This window comes from Camellia sinensis, chromosome 13, assembly GCF_055761805.1.
Source record: "Camellia sinensis isolate YWXY chromosome 13, ASM5576180v1, whole genome shotgun sequence".
Taxonomy (NCBI): domain Eukaryota; kingdom Viridiplantae; phylum Streptophyta; class Magnoliopsida; order Ericales; family Theaceae; genus Camellia; species Camellia sinensis.
Window position 1 is genome coordinate 55480811 of NC_138973.1, and position 21217 is coordinate 55502027.

Genomic DNA, 21217 nt, shown 5'->3' on the forward strand with positions numbered 1-21217 from the left:
ATTTGAATTCATTTGTTGAACTATTTTTTTATGTTGATATGTATCGTCAAGCATACTCGTTTTCGATTGGCCCAGTTTCAACTGTTGAAAAACCTGTGTGTAGCATTGATGATGCTATGATTTTACCTCCATTGAGTAAGAGACCAGTTGGGAGGCAAAAAAAAAAACAGAATTTCTTCTACTGGAGAGTTTAAAAGAGTGATTAAGTTTAGTCATTGTGAGAGTATTGGTCGCCATAATAAGAGGACATGCAAGGAACCTTTGTTAAATAGTTGAGGATAATACATTTTATTAATTGAATAATACATTTGATGATTACTTTGTGTATTTTGTTTTGTGAAATGTATTTTTTGGATAGTGTATATAATAACACCTATCAAATTCATCCAGAGAAATTTTCCAATAGCAGTAAAAGTGTGCATTGTGTTTGTTGATACATACTATAGGCAGTGTGTTTGTAATACCAGTCAAGTTCATCCAGAGAAATTTGCTTATAGCAAAGAAAATTCTCTGTGCATTGTGTTTTGAAGCTTCAAATTCATCCAGAGAAATTTGCCAATAGCAGAGAAATTTACTGTGTGCATTGTATTTTTTGAATTTGATAATTGTTTTGTACCAAGACAGTGCATTACAGATTGCATGATCATATAGGCACCATCTTTGGGATGATACGAGTTAAATTTCTCCGTGAATTTCTGGTAACTTCATACTAGTGAAATTCATCCATAGAAATTTGCCAATAGAAGAGAAATTTACTATGGGCATTGTGTTTGTTGAAATGAGTATTGTGTTTTGTGAGGTCCAATTCATCCAGAGAAATTTGCCAATAGCATTGAAAATTACAATGTGCATTGTGTTTGTTTAAACATACTATGGGCATTGTCTTTATAATACCAGTCAATTTCATCCACACAAATTTGCCACTACCAGAGAAAATTTTCTGTGCATTGTGTTTTGAAGCTTCGAATTCATCCAGTGAAATTTGCCACTAGTAGAGAAAACTACTGTGGGCTTTGTGTTTTCTCAATTTGATGATTGTTTTGTACTAACACATAGGATTATAGATTACATGATCATATAGGCATCATACGAGAGAAATTTCTGCTATTGGCAAAATATGAGTTCAATTTCTTTCTGAATTTCTGGTAACATTATACCAGAGAAATTTCTGCAGACAATTTTCTCTGTGTCGATTGTGTTGACAATCACAATAAAAATATATATATTTAACCATTGATAGCTATGAAATTTAAATTAGTCAAAAAAAGATATATACATATATGTCAAACATCATCATTCTTTCAATGTATGAAAAAACAAATTGAATGGTTAATCCTAATTACATTGTGTACATTGTCTTCCTTTCACTGGTGTGCTTTGACTCTTATACTTTTGGTTCTACTTCTGGTGGTATTTTAACTGGTTCTGTCCATGACCAGCCAACTTCGGTCACAAATCTTTCTATGATTTCTGCTCTCATCAACCTTATGTCTTGTGTGGACAATTTGGAGCTGATAGGTTCATGCTTGCTGTATTGTCTCATTATATAGCATACAAAGAGGCCACAATCCAGACTGCATACAAATTATAGGTATAGTTAGTTTTAAGAAACATTCAAATCAGATTATCTTATTTATATATATTGTATGAAACTTACGAATCACTGTTTTGGAGCATTGTTGACATACTCAAAGTCGTAATTTGTGTTTTGTGAGTTTATCAATTTGAAAGAGGGTTATGATTGTTCCTCTCTTTCAAGGCATGCTTTCAAAAAAATTCTCCACATAATCTTGCTGCAAAAAAATAAATTTTAAATAACAGAGAAATTTACAGACAAATCAACGGGACTCTATGAAAATTATCATCACATAAACATTATGATGGATCAGAGAAATTTGAACTCGTTAACAATTGTTTTGCATCTTTGACATATTTGTCTTCTGCATCATCCATCCTTAGCCTTAGTGAGTTGAAGAACCTCTATAAATTATCTTTTTTGTCCAGGACAAGCAAGGTTCAGTGATTTCCATGTGTTGACTTCTCATTACCCCCAGTATTTATTGGGAAATAGAGGAACCTGTAGTTCCTCCATGCTGTTTCAATATGCTTGTCAAATAATGAGACTCGAAAAGTTTGATTTTCTAATATCTTGATGAAATTCTGTGGTTAGAGAAAATCAAAAAATGGTTATGTTATCAGAAAGTTGAAATGACAGGAATTTAAGAAATATACACATAGAGAAATTTTAAATGCAAACAACTAGCCAGAGAAAATTAGACTAGTGACACAACTGGCTTCAAGAAGTATCTTAACAAGAGAAAGTAGTAAATAAATTTCAGAGAAAATCAAATAAAAGAGTAGTAACATACTAAGCTCATGGATGTGAAAAAAAATGAAGTTGGTTGTTGTCTTTCTCTCCTTTGGTTAGCAAAAATGATCTCTCCATAGCCATCAATGACCTGGAAATTATCATTTATAATTGTAATATTGGTTTATAAAGGCTGATGGAACATTGTAAAGAAATTTTGATGAAAGACTTACATTATTGGCAATTTTTTTTGCTTTATTAGGTTTCCAATGTCTTCGAAGGTAATGAGATTCAACTCACTTGTCCAGATTAAAGCCCTACAAGATGACAAAGAAGGGATTTAATAGTTGTTAATGCAATATAAGTTAGTAAATTGTTGTTTGTTATCTTCTATTTTATTTGTTGTTGTCACAACCCAAACCTGCCCCTATGGGTTTAGCATCGCAACCGGCCAGTAATTGGTGATTACCAAAGGCCTGCTTAACATGAATGACAGTGATACAGAGTAAGGGGCTGGCAGAAGCCAAACAATAATAGAAAGATGTCCAATGAGCTGTGACATTTTGTATGCAAAAAGACTTTTCTGAACATATTCACATACATAACCAAAACATATATACATACGTTATATACACAAACATCCTGGTTAGGGACCAAATCCCTTCACCATAACTGTACAGTCAAGTCTTAAAACATTCATTACAAACAGAGATAGAAGGGTGAAACTGAGACACCAAAAAAAAAAAGCCTTGGCTTGATAGATTTGAAACCTCGAAGTGAGGCACAGTGGTTGGCTTGACAAAACAAAAGCTAACCCGACGCTCCTAGCTTCGGTCCGGTGCCTGGACACCTACATATAAATATAAATAGTGAGCTAAAGCCCAGTGAATAACATATGCGTAAAGGGGTTAAGAATGAATGTCCTTTCAGTAATTAAAACAGTCAATTGTATCAGTAAAACAATTACTCAATCAGTGGCTCATATTTCATGCCATAACAGTTATTCAGAAACCATAATAGTCATATGTGGTACATCCAATAGCAAAACAGTACAGTAGGTCTTGACAGACCGAACAGTTAGTTGATGGCCATCAAACAGTAAACAGTAGTGGTCCCAACATTGGAACCGACAGAGATCTCTGTAACAATAGCAGTAACAGTAACAGTAGGTTGCTATGGATGCCACGAGTACAGTTTACGAATAGGACAAACATTCATTCATTAAATAAAGACATTTCAGTAAGCAGTACAGTTGATCATTCAGAAAATAATCATAATTGAACATATCTTTACAACATTGTTACTCACAGAGCACGGGGCTACAGGTAGGCTAGTCAGCGTCCTCGGGTGCCAACCCTACACAGTTGCAGAACGAACACATACACTAAGTTACACACTTGGGATAAATAGCTTAGCCCCTAATCTTGACTTGGTGTGGTTCTATAACATTTTCATCATTAAGATGCCTTAAACTTGGCCTAGGAATGCCTAGGATGGAATGAGGATGCAAAAGTTACATTTTAAAACACTTTTCAAAATTTGCTGAAATAGGGGTCTCGCTTGAGCGTGGCTTTCTACGCTCGAGCGGATATGCAGACAAAGGAGCTCCGCTCGAGCGTAACTTCCCTCGCTCAAGCGGACTGTAAACTTATGAAAAAGTACTGGATGCACGATTTTCAAGCTCGACGGACGCTTGACCTCCGCTCGAGCGTGAGACTCAGACCCTCGCTCGAGCGTGAATTCTCTCACTCGAGCAGACTGCAAAATACATGAACTTCTGGGCATATGCATTTCACACTCAAGCGTGGGTTTATACGGTCGAGCGGAAGTGCATGTACTCAGAGTGTACGCTCGAGCGTGAAGTCCTCCGCTCGAGCGTGGATCCAAAATCTGAAATTTCTAGATTGATCCCCAAGCACAAAACCAAGAATCAAACATGTCAAAACTCAACCTTTTGGGCCAATTTTCTGGAAAACACTTGGAAACTCATAATACAACAAATTTTGAAGATCATTTAATAAAATCAAAGCCCAAAAGTAAACCAATTGAACACCAATTCAACTCAAAATTCAAGAACAAGATGTAAATATGCCATGCATGTGTTTATTTGAAATCAAAGCTTCTAACACATGATCAAATGAGCCAAGACTCCAAAAACATGATGAATTCTTAGATTACATCCATAATCTAGACATGCATGGAAGAATTTCATGGAAAACAACCTTGAACTTCATGATATGTACATGCATGTGAGGATTTCATACAAAACAACTCCAAATTCAAGAACATGTACATGCATGCATGAATTCACTCTCAACTCAACATTTTAAACCAATTCTAGACTCTAATCATCAATTTCCCATGAATCATGCAAGTAACAACTTAAATTCATAATTGAAAGGATGAATCTGCTACCTTAGGTCTTGAATTCAAAGTATGGAAGCTAAATTTTGCAAATCCCCTTCAATTCCTCTAAGTTTCAAGCCAATCTAGATGAACTCAATTTTTCTTCCAACTCTCGTACTCTCTCTCACGTTTTTGGTCTAGAAAATAGCTGAAGAGGTGATATGTCAAATGTGTATGAAGTGGGGAGGAGTTAACCTAGGATTATCCACTCAATGGCAATTTGGTAGTAATTGCAAACTAATGTAATTGAACATTATTTAATCTAATTTAATCATTCCAAATCAAATTTTAATTAAATCTACCATAAAATCACATAAATTCTAATTAGCATAAAACACTAATCAATTTCTGATTCGTTCGCCGATAAGGCCTTCGATTCGCAGTCCGAAACTTAAAACATGAATAGATCATTCAGCAATCAAACAGATAAAAATGCATTTTAAACAATACACTCATGCATTCGGTTCAGAATTTCAGTTTAATCAATTACTTATCATGCTAAAACACAGATTAGCACTAATCAGATGTGAGGGTTGTCACAGTTGTACTTACTCAAGTCCAGACACATTTGATATGTGCTGCAAGATGTCTTTTACATGATCTTTTATCAATCTTGAAATCGGTAGAGTTTGTGGAAAAACCCAAGATTTTCTGATGCTTGTTGGTTGAGGCAAGACGTACGCATCAACATCAAGTACTTCTTTGTCTTTCGTGGTTTGCTCGGTTTGCTTTGCAGCTTGCTTCGAACCTCTAGTCACTTTCGCAACTTTGGGATATTGAAATTTTGGATCGTGCTGCTTTTCTTTCCTTTCTTTTGCCTTTAAATTTTTTATCATTGATGTAGGATCTTTTTTGACTGTAGAGAGTGAAAATGTTAGTAAAAGTGAAATTTCTTTGAAGTAATAGATGATATTTCAATATGTAAATTTATTTGATTCAATATTTTCCAGTTACCATAGGCTTTTGTCTTTTGTCTTTTGTTTTGGTTGTTCTTTGTGTGCCGTTTGTTCTTGTTGGGTTGTTAGTTGTTGTTCCACTTGCATTCCAACTATACACAGTGAAAATCAACACAAGCCCCACAAATTGAATAAGAAAATAGACAGAGAAAATCAAATAAGCAGTAGAAATCAATAGAAATAAGAAGCAGAAACTAATGTGTTTAGAGAAATTTAACTTCCGGAGAAAATTATAATAAACAAAAATTTCTCTGAGTTATGTTGACACAAGGACATAACTTTTTGTGGCTCAAGATTTTCACTGACCTTGTGGTGAAAGTTGTGTTGGTGTTCAGTAAGGTTGTGTTGCTAGTTGGACGGATAGTTCTTGAATTTGTTCATGCAATTTAGCATTTTCAATTTCAAGCTCCGAACCTCAACTGTTGAATTGTTTTTGTATCATCTTCTTTTTGAACCTCCAACATCTTTAGTTTCATTTGGATTGTGCTGTCTCTTTCTTGAAGTTCTGAGTTAAGTGATGTCAAGGTTCTTATTGCAATATCCTTTTCTGCTAGTAATTCATTCCAATTTCTCTCTTCTTTTATTTTAGATTTAGAAAGTGTCTTCAGTCATTGATGTAGATCAGCAATTTGGGCATCCTTTGCTTCCTCAAGTTCTTGAGGCTGATACATTGTTGTGCCACAAATGCTATCATGATGTTGGTTGATCGGCTCATTATGTTCGTCTTTATCACTTTCCTCATTGTTTTCTTCTTGCTGTTTAGATTGAGTGCCTTCATTTTCTTCGTCACTGTCTTCTTCTTTCTGTTCATTTTCTTCTTTGTCTTCTACTTCTATTTCTTCACTTTCTTCTCTGGCTTCCGCTTCTCCACTGCTTGCTTGATCTTCTTGTCCATTGTTGGCTTCGTGTTCTTCTATGTTGCCTTCTGCTTCTTCATTCCCTCATTCTTCAGATGAATCTTCTAATGTCTCCTTGAATTTGACAATTGCGTTTTTTGATTCTTTCTTCTTCTTTTTACCAAGACAGAACTCCTCTGATGGGTTTTGAACTAGCTCCTTGTTATCTATCTGTAACAGGAGGCTCTTTTATTAGAGAAATGTTACAAAATTCACTGGGAGAAAAAATTCAAATAAGGAAAATAAAATTCATCCAAATGATACTAATGGGAAACAAAATTGTATGGGTCAGAGAAAATTACAGACAATGAGTTAATTATATGAGGTAGAGAAAATTACAGAAAAGGAACATAACTTAGATATCAGAGAAAATCAATCAAGTCATATAAGTTAATGTTTTACTATAATTGTGTCAAAGAAATTTGGATTCCAGAGAAAATTCATTATAAGGGTAAAAATAAACAGTGTTAATCAAAGATGCAAGGCACATAAGTTATGGGCTAGAGAAAATTACACACGAGGAGAAACAATTTTATGGGCCAGAGAAAATTATGAAACAACCAACATAATTCAGATATTAGAGAAAATCAATCAGGGCATATAAGTTAATGTGTTACAATTGTGGTCAGAGAAATTTGGATTGTAGAGAAAATTGATTACAATGGCAAAAATAAACCAGTGGTAACCAAAGAAGAAACATAAATTGATAGTTTAGAGAAAATTGATCTCAATCAATCAAGACACAAGGAGGGAAACAAACCAGTGGTCAGAGAAATTTTGGAATTTCACTGAGATTTCAGTGGCGATAGAAATCTAACCTGTCGAGGTGCAAGAGAGTGGACTGGTGTTTTCTGCAGCTGTTTCGTCAAGCTTTGCAGGTTCCACTTGGCACATCTTGGGAAGTCAGTTGTGTTTCTGTCTTCCGAGTCAATGATATTTGCATGTTCACATAACCAATACTGTGATAAAAATTAAAGTAATTAAATTTTGCTAAACACACAAATTTGTAAGTATGATAACTACAAATTTGAATGGATATTATACTTACCAACAATGCAATGACACATCCCGTAACTTTTTCTGGAGTTTTGTGCAATGCTATGATAGAATCAATCAATGTTGATGTGATTGCTTCTGGCCAATCATACTGCATCATTGATTCAAGAGGTTGCACATACTTTATAAAAACCCACTCTATTGAATTCTCACTTGTTGCAAAAAATAGGGTGAGACACAAGTACAATGTAACAATGATTGCTATATCTTTGAAGTCAGTTGGTTGTTTGCCTTTCATTGCTTTGACCAAGGCATTTTTAAGAACAGGACCAGTGAGCCTTGTATCCTTTGGGAATCTTCTCCTTAGGAATGTAGATTTTGGTTTTTTAGAGTATCTTAATGACATGGCTCCTTTACCTCCTGGCAAACCAAAAATCAAGGTCATGTCATTGGTTGTAAAGGTCAAGTTCTTTTTACCAATTGTGAATGCTTTTGTTTTTTCATTGTAACATTGGATTATTGCAACTACTTCATCATCAGATTTCCTAGATTTCCTTGGATCCATCATTCCAGTGGTTAGAGCTTGGATCAAATACCAGAATGGGGTCTTTTGAAGCTCTACAAGTTGGTTTGAATTGAATTTAAGTGTTTGAAAAAAAGGAGACAACAGATAAGAGGTTGGATCGGTTCTGAATGTTGTAGTGAGCTCTCTTTCTTTGGAGTTTAACAGGTTTTTTCCCCCTTGAGCTTGAGTCTTTTGAAGTTGGGGTACTTATCTTGATGCTAATTGCTTCATCACATTGGGCTTGTGTGTTTTGGCAAGGAGTTTGTGGTGTTTTGCTATTAGTTTTTGATCTTAGATCATAAGAAGACTCAGAGAGTTTTTGTTTCTTGCTTGGTGTTTCCAGTGTTTTGCTGGTGGTTTTTGATCTTAGATCATAAGAAGACTGAGAGAGTTTCTGTTTTTGCTTGGTGTTTCCGATGTTTTGCTACTTTTACGTTTTGCCATTTCTAGACAATGATGAAAACATAAAGATGTCAACATTAAATCCTAGAGAAAATTGAACATGCCAGAGAAAATTGGACATGTCAGAGAAAATTACACATAAAGGAGAAAACTAAGGTGGCCAGGGAAAATTATAAATGTCAGACAAAATCAGACACTAAAAATTAAATGTCAAAGTACTAATTGTTTTCTTGTGGAATACATCTAGCTATAGAAAATTTCCATTGCTAGAGAAAATCAACAAAGCATCATAAACACGGCAAAGAAATTTTCAATAGTTGTTAAAATTACATATAAAAGTAAAATATAGCTAGAGAAAATTGAAAAAAGAAACATATATCTAGCAAGGACAGAAAATGAATGACAGAGAAAAGTAAACATGGCAAGTTAAAGAAAATTTTCATTCCACAATTAACAAGATAAAATAAACAAAGTAATTTAAACATGCCATTGAAAATTATACCACATTGAAACCAAGAATTGAACAAAATAAACATACCAGAGAAAATTACACATTTTGGAAAAAATTACACATTCTTGAGAAAATTTCCATTCCAGAGAAAATTTCAAGTCCATAATATTAAAATGCCAGAGAAATTTACATACACAACCAGAAAAAATTAAACATGATAGAGACACACAAGGGAGAAAGTGATGTGGCCAGAGAAATTTATAAATGCCAGAGAAACTTAGACTCATACAAGAGAGTAATAGACATTCCAAAGAAAAACACATATTCCAGAGAAATTTACAAAGCAGAGAAATTTATAGACAAAATCACAGAAACATGTTCAAGAATAAGATCAAAACACAAAGAAATAACTTTTTTTCAAAATAAATATGCCAGAGAAAATCCAAAGAAGAAACATACATTCCAGTCCATAATATTAAAATGCCAGAGAAATTTACATACACAATCAGAGAAAATTAAACATGATAGAGATGCACAAGGGAGGAAAGTGATGTGGTCAGAGAAAATTATAAATACTAGAGAAACTTAGACAGAGACAATAGAGTAATAGACATTCCAGAGAAAGATAGACATTCCAATTAAAAATACATATTACAGAGAAATTTACAGAGCAGAGAAATTTATAGGCAAAATCACAAAAACATGTTCAAGAATAAGATGAAAACACAGAGAAATAGCTTTTTTCAAAATAAACATGCCAGAGAAAATTGAAAGAAGAAAAATACATCAAGCAAAAACCAGAGAAATTCAAATGCTAGAGAAATTTACAGATAAAATCACACAAACATGTTCAAGAATAAGTTCAAAACACACATAAATAACTTTTTTCAAATTCATGTAGCTTTTTATTACAAAATTGAAACCCTAATTTATGAAAGGTTATATAAAATGCAATTAACTGTGTATCCAGAAAAAATCTAGTTGTATTGTAGAAAAACTTACTAGAGTTAGGATGAAACTTTAATGACGAGCTGATATGCCCTGAGATGAAGATGCAACATGACGAAAATGAACTAAGATGACGATGAACTGTGAAAACGGGGTCAGAGAAATTTGTGAGGAAGGAATGGGAATGATTTCTGCAGAAGATAACGAAGCTCCAAGGTCAATGGCGAAGATGACATTGAAACCCTAGTTCTGTTGTTCTCTTGTTCGTGAAGATGGTTGGATGCTTGGAAGAACTCAATCGTCGGAATCAATTTCGTCTCTGTGTTGATTTTGTGAAGGGTATTTTGGTCCACGAAATAATTAAAATTGCGCGCCATGTTGCTCAGGGACCTAATGCATCACTATTTTTTTTGGTGTCCTTTATCCTCTAAATTACTATTATTAGGGACCTTAAAAAAAATTCCCCTTATTTCTATATATGTGAATTGTTATTTTTAAATGTCTTTTTTTTATTATATTAAAGTTTAATATTTTGATAATAATCATATGTGTTGGACTTTTCAAGAAATTCATATGTGTTGGACTTTTTAAGAATTTTTTTTATGCTTGTTCTTAATGTATTAAAGTGTTATTATGAGGGATAATAATCATATGTGCTAGGATTTTTCACAAAATTCATGTGTTGGACTTTTCAAGAATTTTTTTTTTTACAATAATGCTAGGGATACTTACATATTTACTAACAATCTTAATAACACACTCACAAGTTTTGATAAGATTAACCATCACTTGGTATGGGACTCACATCAACTTGTGAGTGTGTTAGTAAAAGTGTTAGTAAGATTGTTAGTATTCTTAGCATTTTTTTTTTATATACTTGTTCTTAAGTTTGGGGGTTGGGAGAAGTTAATAATGCTAAGTTTTTTTTTTAATTTTTAAATTAAAAAATCAGAAAATTTAGATTGAGATATTGGAACTCCCATAAGGCCTGGGGGTTAAAAATCCCTTTTTTTCTTAATATATACTAGCCTATCACCCGTGCTATGCAAGGGACAATTATAAATATTTATATTTGTTATTAATTTTTTTTAATATATAAATTATGTTTTTAAAGATTTTTTTATAAAAATAATTTAACAATCTTATCGCTAACCATAGTGTATATGAGAAATTAAAAAGGCTACTGCAGTAATTATGCACGGGCTGTATTTATAATTATTTGTATGAGGGGATTTTAAATACTAATAAGAGATTTTGATTAAATCAATAAATGCAGACATGTGGAAAGATATGTAGATTGAAAAAGGTTAATAAATGCTGATAAGGAGATTTTGATCAAATCAATAAATGCTGAGTTTTTTTTTTTAAATAAAAAATTTAGAAAATTAAGGTTGAAAGATTGGAGCACCTATAAGGCTTGGGATTTGGAAACCCCCTTTTTCCTTAATATATACTAGCATATCACTCGTGCTATGTGTAGACACCCCATTTTTGACCGACCTTAAGACTCAGACGTCACCGATTGAGCGCTCGGTGATGTTGCATATTGTGCTCGTTCAGAAGTTTCAGAGTCTCGGCTGCGAGCCTTACCTCCGGACTTCCGGACTCTTTTGTGCTTTGCCTCGGTTTGCGAACCAGGCTCTGTTTTCTTTGTTTTCTCTTCTCGAAGGGAGGGAGAGGTCTCATAGATCATCTCTCAGTGGCCGTAGGCTACTGTAGACACCCCATTTTTGACCGACCTTAAGACTCAGACGTCACTGATTGAGCGCTTGGTGATGTTGCATAATGTGCTCGTTCAGAAGTTTCAGAGTTGCAGCCGTGAGCCCGGCCTCCGGACTTCCGAACCCTCTTTTGTGCTTTGCCTCGGTTTGCGAACCAGGCTCGGTTTTCTTTGTTTCTTTTCCTGAGGGGAGGGAGAGGTCCCGCAGATCATCTCTCAGTGGCCGTGGGCTACATTTGGTGGCCGTAGGCCATTTTGCCCATTTCGGAGTCCGGTTCCCGGTTTTCGGAGCTGTCAGGCCGTGTGCCTCGGTTCGGGACTGCTTAACCATCTCCGTTTGTTCTGATTTTTGGCATACTTCCTTTCTAGTCCCTTTTGAGGGACACTGGGGTCTGAGAAACCCACTTCGTGGCCGAATGCCACTTTCGGTGCTTAACAGCCCATTTTCGGGACCCCGAACTGCGCGTTTTGGCACCCGAACATTCGTTTTGCAACGGTTTTCGTTCATTTTTGGCAGGTACCTCTGTTTTATCACTAGGAAGGTCACTGAAGGGTGGGAGGCCAGTAATTGTTGCAGCAACCAGTTATATATCCTCCGACGCCCTCCGATGCCCGTTTTTCACACTTCCGGGCTAATGTTGAATACCTTGGGGCCACTTTCTTGAACTTTGAACCACATACTTGTGATGTGCACACATGGGAGGACACCATCATGTGGTGGCCAGCCACTAAACCAGCTTGACCCTTTTGACCCCTAGCCGGCCGGCTAGGGGATGTGGCCGGCCGGCCACCTGCAACAAAAATACTTGGCCGGCCATGATCCTCACACTGTTCACTTTACAGCTGTATAGCTTTATCCCCCAGAAAATATCTATATCCGGGGGATATTTTGTGGGGGAAAGCTTGCCTCCTTTTCCCCCACCTTTTGCCCCTCTTTTTTGGTCCATATAACCAAAGGCCAGCACTTGTATTAGAGGTTAGAAAAAATTGCTTCCAAGTCTTGCATTGCTTTCCCTCTCCTTCTCTCATTTCTACCCTAAAACATTCAAGTTCCACACTTCATTCCTTCATCACCACCAAGCACCACCATCACCACTTCATTTCCAGCAACAAGGAGGGCTTCTCAAAGGCTAAAGGTGCTGCAACTTGGTCCAAGAAGCAACAAAAGACTTGTCTCCAAGGGTGAGTTGCCATTTCCCCTTTTTTGAGCTTTTCTTTGCAACATTTCTTAGCCATCTATGCTTTTTGATTTGAGCTCCGGCCATAACTGAAAGTAGCCTTCTTTTGAGCTCATTTTCATGTCTCATTAAGGTCTCAACCCTGTTTGAGCCCTCCATCTTGCACTTGCTTCATTATCCCTCTAAAATGTCATTTTCTTGCATGATATTTTTACCTTGTGTGTGATTTGTTTTGGAGCATGTTGTAAACTGATAATAGGCTTATTTTGAGCCCCTCTTCAACATTGAAGAAGGGCTCAACACTGTTTGGGACTTCCATGTTGTACTTGCCTTTATACTCCCTTTTTGGTCCCATTTTTGCATGCTTTGGCAGCCTATTGTGCTTTGGTTTTTGGCCATTTTACAGCACTGAAAATAGTCTCATTTTGGTCCATTCTTCATGTTTCATTTAGGGCCTTTCATGGTTTGGGACCTCCATATGCCACTTCATGTTATATCTCTCTTTTGGTCCCCATTCTTGCATGTTTTGTTAGCCTATCATGATTTTGTTTTTGGCCATTTTACAGTCCTGAAAATAGTCTTATTTTGGCCCATTCTTCATGTTTCATTAAGGGTCTTTGGCTGTTTGTGGAATATTTTGCATACCTCATGTTATAGCCTCTTTTGAGCCTTATTTTGCATTGCATTTCTAGCATGTTTGTATACTGTTTTGGAGTTTTTACAGTTCTGTAAATATGCTTATTTTTGGTCCCTCTTCAATGTTGTAGAAGGGAATTTTTCAGTTTGGGCTTTGCATATACCACTTGCCTCTTTGGCCACCTTTTGGCCCTTTTTCTTGCATAGGAGTGCAGCCATACCTGTGTTTGTTTTTGGGGTTTTTACAGTTCTGTAAAACATCATATTTTGGGCCCCTCTTCAACTTTGTTGAAGGGCCCTAACCTGTTTGATGACAGCAGATGTGAGTTGCTTCTTAATCTCATGTTTAGGGCCATTTCTTGCATGCTAGTTTTGCCCTGTCTTGGTTTGCTGTTTGGCCATGCTATAAACTGGAAAAGTGCATATTTAGGGGCTGCCTTGCTTCTGTCTATTCATTGCATGTGCCAATTGTGCATGTTTGGTATAGCTATAGGCCATTTCGGGTGCCAAAATTCATGTTTCGGGACCATTCCGTGCATCGGGTGTACTTTCGCCTCGTTTCGGGGCTGTTTTCCCCCACTTTTCATTGCTGAAAATCCATTAGCATGCTTATATGCCATTTCCATGCCATTGCATTCTGTATGCCATTGCCTCGGTTTGCGTGCCCGTGTGCACGCATTTCGAGGCACTTCATTTTCATCCATCGGCCTCTTATGTGAGTGTGGCTGAGGCTCTCTCATGTTAGTATAAGTCCATGTCGCATTCTATATGCCATTTCCATGCCATTGCATTGCATATGCCATTGCCTCGGTATGCGTGCCCGTGTGCACGCATTTCGAGGCACTTCATTTTCATCTACCGGCCTCTTATGTGAGCGTGGCTGAGGCTCTCTCATGTTAGTGTAAACCCATATCATATTTCTCTATCATTTGCATTGCGTATGGCATCGCCTCGGTTTGCGTGCCCATGTGCACGCATTTCGAGGCATCTCATTTTTATGGCATAGTGCATACTAGGTTGTATCTTAGATCGCATTCTGTCATTTTCTCGGTTTGCGTGCCCATGTGCACGCATTTCGAGGCATCTCATTTTTACAACATAGTGTATACTAGGTTGTATCTTAGATCGCATTCTGTCATTTTCTCGGTTTGCGTGCCCGTGTGCACGTATTTTGAGGCATCTCATTTTCATAGCGTTGTGTATGTTAGGATTGTATCTTAGTCGCATTTCATGCATATCATGCATATTGCATCGTATCCGGGATAGGAGTTAGCCCGGGCACGGGAAACGAGATGCATTTCGTACTCCGAGTGACGGAATGCGTCTCAATTCCCTAGTCACCGACACTCCGGATTATCCATGATGGAGTTAGGTTTTAGCTGTGTTTTCATGTGCATTCATCCTATATTGAATTGTGCATTTCGACTCCTCGGCCATCATGTCTCGGTATGCGTGATTGGTGGCACGAGGATCGAGGCATGCATATATTTGTGAAAATACATTGCTATGCCCCTTTCCTGCTCTCTGTTGCAGCAAAATGAAGAATCAGCAACTTTTCAGGACTTGGCACGCTTTTCAAGAATAACTGCTAAATAGAGGCTAATTGGGGCATCCCAGTGGATTTCCGCGCAAGGCAGCCCAAACATACAGCATTCATCAGAAGCAAGGCAGTCCCTGGCTTGCATGCCATTTTTACTGCTTTCTTAGTTAATTCATTAATTAATTAGGAATTTGTATATTATTCGGACTGTAATATTTGGACTGTAATATTCTTTTATTCGGGACTGTATTATTTATTCGGACCCTCTGCGCGAGGACACAACTGTAATAAGTGTGCGTGAGTGTGATGTATGTCTTCCAACCCCACGTCTTTCTTCCCTTTTATTTATCTGCTTATGATGGTTAGATTAGGGCATATTTAAATTAGCATACAGTATGACAGCATGTTTGCATCATTCATCTATATTGCATGCACCGGGCTCGGCGCATCATACTAACTGCATTGTACTTTCAATTCCAAATTGAATACATGTTAGCTGTAGCATTCCATATGCCATCTTAGAATAGCCGAGCCTGCTATAGTTGCATTTTGCATGTGTTGCATTAGGCATTTCTGTATACTTAGGGTCATGCATGATTTCTAATACAGTTTTTGTTTTGGCTTGGAGTACCCGGTAAGTTTTATGCTTTAGCATCCTTGCATGCGTGCGAGTGCTGCCATGAATAGCATGCTTATCATGAGGCTAATTGCTTATGTGATATAACTGCCTGAGTGCCTGTGGGTGAAGGTTGGGTTACTTAAATTGGAATAAATCATCAAATGTTTTAAGCCTACCTGCGGGTAGCAAACCATTTTCAAAAAGCGAACATGAAATGTTTTGTTCCAATTCAGGCGATCCAGTCTATACTTGTATGCTGTGCGCATCATATAGTAACCTAGGCTAATAACCGGAATAAGAACATACAATGTTTTCAAAAATAGATATCATGGTTAGTAGAGGCCGGTCTATAACCGGGCGAGCGGGGGTGCTCACGAAGTGACCTTCCCCAATCGTACCCAAGTTCCCGAGCCGAGGCAACTTTGGTGCTGACGGACACGTGGCCTTTTGGCACCGGTCAAGGTTTCCTAAATTTCCCATTAAAAAATATTTAGGTGGCGACTCTGTATCTGGCAAAGCAGTCCATGTTTGGCACTTCTTTCAAAAATCTGTTTTCTCAAAACGATTTGCCGGATTTGGACTCTTTGGTTCAGACATAGAACCGTGACTACAAACCGAGTCCGAGTTATAGCGAGGTCCCCCGCGGGCTTGTTACAGTTTCTGGTGACTTTGCTGGGGATTTAGAGAACTTGACTCGAACTCATGATATCTATTTTTGACTACACTTGTGTCTTTCTTTGCATTGCATTTGCATTGGTGCGCCTAGGACACCGTGTTTGCTATCTGTTATTCCTGAACGGTTTGCCGGAGGCTTGTCTTGTCAAGGCATGACCATAAGGCTGACCGGTTGTGGGCTCTGCCAGTATGGGAACACAAACCCCGGTTTTACCGGGGCACCCTCTTTGACCATTCGACCTAGTGCATATTCGGATCCATAGAGACCATTCCAAACTAGGACAGGTTGCTTACCCGTTTATAGGTTGTTTGAAACCGCTGCGTGTGTAGTGAAACCCTAGCTCCTGACAAAATAGGACAGGGAAACCCTACCCCAACATAGGGGTGTTTTGGCTCTCACTTATCTGTTATGTTCTTTAGAGTGCGTCTCTACAGGAATGCATGTATCAGTATATGAGTTTGGGCATCAGGCCTGCGGGCATCAGTTCAGTATTGTCAGTATCAGGCCTGCGGGCATCAGTTCAGTATATGAGTTTGGGCGTCAGGCCTACGGGTATCAGTTCAGTATTGTCAGTATTAGGCCTGCGGGCATCAGCCAGTATTTGAGAATTAGTTATCTGCGGATATCAGATTCTGTTTTAGGGGACAGTGATACAGGGATAATAATCAATGTTTGAGGACAGTGTGTATACAGCTTATTGACTGTGTGTTGTTATGCCCGGCTGTGTGTCATGCATTTTATTTTAAGCTGTTATGCTGTCCGTTTATCTGTTTATTTATTTCCTTTTCGCTTTATTTATCTTTTGCTAGGGTCAGTTCTAGCACAATTGCTTCCAACCCAGCAGGCATTCCCCAAGCACTTTGGACACGAGGTCGCCGACTCAATCGATCCGAGGATCTAGTTGACGGACAGCCAGTGTTCCATTCTCTAGCCCCCGTTGTCAAAAGAAGGCAGAGAAAGCGTAGTGTATCTGAATAGAGATCACCAGAACAGTGGTTTCCCCCATTAGTGGACAGTTGGATTGAGATCCCCATCGTTGCTACAGAGCTGAATCTGCCAGTAGTTCAGATAGATCAAAACAGTATGGCAACGCCAACAGGAGTTGAGGAGATGGTGCGCCAAATGCAAGAAACCATGCGGGCCATGCAGCAGGATGCCGTTCGCCGAGATGAACTCGCCAAGCAACAGGCCGGGATTATGACCCAGCAGGCTGAGCTGATTACCCGACTGCAACAGCAGAATGCTGCATCTGCTTCACATCAAGTCCCTCCTCCGGCAGGGGCTCCATTGCCTGAGCAGGCACCTACTGTTCAGAACGCCCCACCAAATGCCCAGAATGCCCTGCCGAATATCCAAAACTTACAAGAGGACATGAATCTTCTAATGGGGCCAGCTCCGCCCCCGCTTCCACCACAACTGTCCAAGGTCCATGCACCCAATCGCCCCGACTCTCCCTTCGAGTTCGAGGTTGATCATACAGCTCTGAAATTGAGCAAACTTGAGAAGCTCTTCAAGAAATCCCAAGGGGTCAAGGCTATGCCGGATATCGAAGACGGATATACCGAGGAGGCTGTGACACTCCCCGATAGGTTCAAAATGCCACAAATCGACCGCTTTGACGGGTCCGGCGACCCCATGGTCCATCTTCGACTGTTCGTAGACATTTTGCGGCCAATGGGCCTAACACGACCACAGAAGCTTTCACTATTCGGCCAAACCCTGTTGGGTGTGGCCGCCCACTGGTACGCAAAGTTACAAGATGAAGTGAAAAGGAATTGGGATGAAATGGCTGAAGCCTTTGTCGCGCAATATTCGTACAACACTCAGATCGAGATCACAACCCGTGATCTCGAAACGACAAGGCAAGAGCCCAAGGAAACTTTCTCGGACTTTGTAATCCGATGGAGGGCAAAGGCGTCAATGATGACTTTAAGGCCCACTAACAAAGATCAAATCCGGGTGATTGTGCGCAATCTCCACCCAAAGTTGATGCAGAGAATGATTGTAGTCCCCTTTCCTACTTTCGCAGATTTACATGAGATGGGGGTGCAAATCGAAGACGCAATGAAACAAGGTCTGTTTGACCACGATAGGGAGCAACCGAGGAGGACTTTCAACCGTAACAACAATGCGGGCCTGAGTGGCGCTGCAAATACAAGAGCCTCAGAAGTCAGTATGGTCACCACCACTCCCCCTCCCCCTCCAAGGCCCATGGCTGCCACACCCTTCTCCGGTGCGTCCGGAAGCAACACACAAACCAACAGATTCCAACCACGAGGCCAAAGAACCTTCACCCCATTATATATGCCCCTATCCAAAGCTCTAGGGGTATTGATCAGGAAAAAGCATTTGAAACCCCTGGAGCCAAAGCCACTACCGAATCCACTCCCTCCCTCTCATGACCCAGCAAAGTACTGCGCGTATCACCAACAACACGGTCACGACACCGACCGGTGTTACAGATTGCGTCATGAGATCCAGGATCTTATTGACAAACAGGTGATCGCGCCTCCTGATAAACCCAATGTCACAACCAACCCTCTCCCACCACATAACCAAGCTCCCCCTCCCAACAGAATCAATTTTATCCAAACTGGGGTCGCATCTTACGATCCCAGTATCTATATCACCCTATCCCACCTACCCAAGCCGGAGGTGTTCCTCCCCGATTGCACTGACTTCTTGTGCATGGTGGACATCTCCAAAACCCAACCAGAACCGATGGTGGTGACCGTCGAACATAGGGCAGGGCAGATTTTGGGAGAGAATGAGATTGTTGAATCTGGGACTGGACAGAATTTTGCTGGGGTAGCCTATGATCCAAGCGAGTATATCCTATTAACGAGCCGGATTGGGCTAGGTATAGAATTGCCAGAGACAGGGGAGCTATGCATGATCCGGGGGGATGGATCTGGGCTAGGGGCAGATGATCTGACAGCCGTAGAGGAGGACTTTGCTAACCTGCAATTTTTCGATGACCAGGAACCGGGGGATTCGGCAATCAACTGGTTCGACTATGAGGGATCGGCAGAGGCCACTGGATGGCTCGAGGATCAACCAGATGAAGTGGGGGAAGCCCAACCAGAACAGAGCCCGGCAGAGGCAGAGGTATCAGCTGTGGCCGGAATGGCCGGAAGTCAAGTTATATCGCCGGAGAACGCCGGTGCTAAGAATCCCGCTCGAGACATGGGCATTATGGATACGGGAATTGTTGAACAAACAGCTGTACTGATGCAGCTGGAACGAGAAAAGTTTGAGGATGCCGAGATAATTAGTAAAGCTAAGGGCCCTGAGGGGACTGAAAGTGCTGTGTGCACGAAGATAGAGAATGCTGCGAGCATGTGGACAGGGAGTACTGCGAGTGCAACTAAACCGGAGCCAGACAGGTGTCTGTTGGCTGCCGACGGAATGTGGTGGGAAGACGATGACTTATGTCTTGCCCACACGGATGAAGACTGGGGAAATAATCAACCGGATGACACTTGGTACCTCGATGAGGTTGACCATATGACGAGAAGTGGGCGGTACTTTAAACCCCCACACCTGGACCAACCCGAGGCATCCGGGAAGGATAGAGAAGTGGAGAAACAGAAGGAGAAGCAGATTGAAGACGAAGCTGTGCTGAAACAGTTAAAAAAGATACAAGCAGACATCTTCATCTGGAGACTGCTAATGGCATCACGAGTACATAGGGAAGCTGTCCTGTCTGCTATGGACAAGTCCAAACTCTCCATAGACACCACGCCTGAACAGCTGGTTGGGCTGGTTTTTCCGGGAGGAGGTTCCCCGGCATTAACCTTTTCGGACAAGGAGCTACCGCCTAAGGGCACAAATCATAACAAACCTCTCTATATTTCTGTGGAGTGTAGAGATAAGTGGATACCGGTGGTACTTGTGGATACCGGGTCTGCGATTAATGTATGCCCGACCAGAACGGCATATGCAATCGGGTTAAAGCCCGTGGACTTCGTCCCAACTACTCAAGTGATCAGAGCATACGACAATACCAGCAGAGAAGTGATGGGGACTGTTAAAATTCAAACCAAGGTTGGTCCAGGACAACACAGCATTGAATTTCATATCTTGGACGTTCCCGCAACCTTTAACCTACTTTTGGGGCGACCGTGGTTGCACCAGGTCAAAGCAGTCTCTTCCACTCTACATCAAATGCTAAAGTACCCTCACGGGAAAGGGGTAGCGATCGTTTTTGGGAATTCATCAATCCATCCGCCGCCAGAAGTGTCCACACCTGTCTTGGAGATCGAGCACGGCACGGAGGATGTGTTTTTATCGGGGTTCACCTTGGCGGAGACCCGAATTGTGCAGAATGTCATGGCTGTGAATGAGGGTATGTACGTTAGTGCTCAATCTATCTACCTCATGAACAAGCTAAAACATACTCCCGGGATGGGATTAGGGAGAAGCGGCCGGAAGGGCGTCTCAGTGTTGGCCGAAGTGCCACACAACCCTCACACCTTTGGACTGGGTTATCTGCCCACCAAAGAGGACTGGGTGAGGAAAGGAAAAGAAATGGCCGGAAGAGCCAGGGCAAAGAAGGCTGGGAAGCCATTTGAGTTAATGCATAGGCCCATCTGGGGTACCCTAAACGGACGCTTCGTCCGGGAGGGGGAAGATTTTCCATTCTGCGGCTTCCCAGAGCCATGGCTGAACGCAGAGAGGAAGCGCGTGCCTGGATTTGAAATCTTCTTCGACATACAATTATCTGGGGATGACGTTGCCGAAGCGCAGACAGACCCACCAACTGAGGTTGAGCAGTGTAGAACAGTGGATCCTGAGAGCACAGAGCTTGAAATGGGGTAGCACTGGCGTGTCTACTATCAGATCCTCCGATCGGCCAAGAGTGCTTGGGGGATAACTCTTCGGTTTCTATGATTGGAGATGAAATAGCTGCGGGCTTTC